General features: G+C 21.1%; 1 protein-coding gene across 3 annotated transcripts in view; it reads left to right on the top strand.

The window, feature by feature from the left end:
* LOC117169703 (dystrophin, isoforms A/C/F/G/H) overlaps nt 1–2,611 on the top strand; it is a 747,733-nt gene that overhangs the window by 561,052 nt on the left and 184,070 nt on the right. The window lies entirely within an intron of this gene.

Raw genomic sequence — 2,611 nt, 5'->3', positions numbered from 1 at the left:
GTATTTTTATTTTAACTTTATCTAATCAAAATTTATTAACTATTTAATATTAGAGCTATATTTGTTAAAGTAATAATTAGTTAAAATTTATCTTAAAATTTATTAAAAAAAAAAATTAAATTAATAGATATATTGCGAAATCATCAAATTTAATAATATTATTATATAAAATATAATTAAGAATTTAGGTTAAAAGTGAAGTTATTATAAGCTAAATTACAATTAAATAAATTTATTATATTAATGTTTTAATTATGTTAAAGATTTAATGTTGAAAAACTTATTACTTTTAGATTAAAATTAAATAATATCGAATTTTTATTTTAACGTTATCTAATCAAAATTTATTAACTATTTAATATTGGAGCTATATAAATTCTAAATTTTACATGATTGAGTCATAAACAAATTTTTTTTGTTCACGTTTTAGTTATGATAGTAATATTTTCATGAGTTCTATATTCGAAAATTATAAAGGTTAATAATATTATGTTATACATGCTTATAATTTCTTATACTAATATTATATTCATATTTCATATTTTAAAATTATTTACAAATTTAAAATTAAATATAATTTAGATAAATTTTAAATTGGTTTATTCATTGTTACAAGAATATTTTTTAAAATTTTATCTTAAAATCTAATTTTGTCCAATAATATAAAAGATTATTAAATGAATAGATATATTGTGAAGTCATTAAGTTTAATAATATTATAATATAAATTAAAATTGAAAAATAAAAAATTAAATATTAAATTACTATTACTTTCTTAATAGATGTTTCTTTTTTTTTCTTTTAAATAATTGGTTTACAATTATATAATTTTTTATGGTGCCTCCGATATTGTGAAATGAGTATTTAAATTCAATTTTCTAAATTATATGTATATATATTTTAATTTTTTTTTAACTTAGCTAGAAAGCTTATTAACAAATTAAATGTAGAGAAATCCAGTTTCAAATTTAAATGAGAATATAATGTAAACATTATTTGAATGTTTTCATTAAAATAATTGTGTGATGCTTTTTATGTTGTGAAATGATTAATTAATTATCAACTAATTTTATGAAAACTCACATTTTCTGGAATTTGTCTAAGTCTTTATTGATAAAGAAAAATTGTAGACAGGAAAATTTGAATTTAAAAAAATGTATTAACTAAAAAATATTTAAAGGTTTCAGTAAGAATTTACTTGTAGGTTATATAATGGAACATTGAATATGATTTGCATAATATAAATTAATTTATTTTCAAAGTACCGCTATTTCAAATAAGTAATTTTTCGGAATTAGGCTGGTGTTCTGAGATTAATATTTTCATCCAATTTTCAAAAATATATGTAAAAATTCTCAAATTTTTTCCCTTAAATGAATATTAAGACACTAAAAAATGAAATTTTTATAAATAACATTTAAAATTTGTTAAAAGATATATGAATATTTCAGTTAAAATAATTGTTTAATGATTTTTATGCTTTGAAATGACTGAATAATTTTTAATTGATTATATTACAAATCGAATTTCCACAAATAATTGCAAAAGAATATAATTATTTGAGGCTTTTTAAGTTATGAACTATTTAATTCATTATTAGCTGAAAAACTTTGTTCACAATGTTAAATCATATCCAGTTTAAATTTAAATTGTTTTAAATTAAGTAACCTGCATTGATTACAGTAGAGTCTCGTTTGTCCGAGCTATTGTGTACCGGCCCCAACTTGGATAATAGGGAAACTCGGATAAAAACGGAATTTTAAACAAAAAGAAACGCTCGGTGTAGTAAACTGAAAGTAGAGACTTATAACATTGAGAGTATATAAATTATTAGCAAATAAGATCAGAGGTTTGGGAAAATCTGTTCTGGTTGGTTAAGGAAGTTCATATGTATGAATAATGCATAGGGTTGAATAATACGAACTACTATTGCGCTATAGCGCGGATAAGTCGGGTAAACTATTTTTTTTCAGCCTCGTATAAACGCGAACTCGGATAATGCGGCCTCGGATAAGTGAGGTTCTACTGTATTTAGTTTCAGATTATGTATTTAAATATTAGCTGATACTTTTTGTATCGATTTTTTTTCTTTCAAACTTATATTTACATATATTTTAATTTTTTAAACACTAAATTACAAGGTAATTAATAGATTAGATGTATAAAAATGCTGCTTTAAATTTAAAGGAAAATATTACTCTTTTCTGGAATATTTAAACATTTTATCACTAATACAAATTTTTAGAAAAACACCAAGTAAAAATTTTGGAATAATTCATTATAAAAATAATTCTTTAACGCCTTGTATTTTATGAACAGAATAATTATTTATTATTAGCTAATTATTTTTTAAACGATATTTGATTACATTTACATTTCGAAATTTTGATGATGTTTTGAAATGATTATATGAATTAAATTGTCAAAATCATATGTACAAGTGTTTTGTTTCTTACAAAAACAAGTATTGAAGGTTATTAATAACTACGATTTTCAGGAAGGAAGTTTAAAATATACCAGGTGTATACATATGAAACCGGTATTGCCATCTAGCGGCTAGTAGGCACACTTGTAGGCACTGTCGGAACTTACCATTTGTGCTAATTGGCGT

This window comes from Belonocnema kinseyi, chromosome 3 (assembly GCF_010883055.1).
Source record: "Belonocnema kinseyi isolate 2016_QV_RU_SX_M_011 chromosome 3, B_treatae_v1, whole genome shotgun sequence".
NCBI lineage: Eukaryota > Metazoa > Arthropoda > Insecta > Hymenoptera > Cynipidae > Belonocnema > Belonocnema kinseyi.
This window is presented reverse-complemented; position numbering and strand designations above follow the sequence as displayed.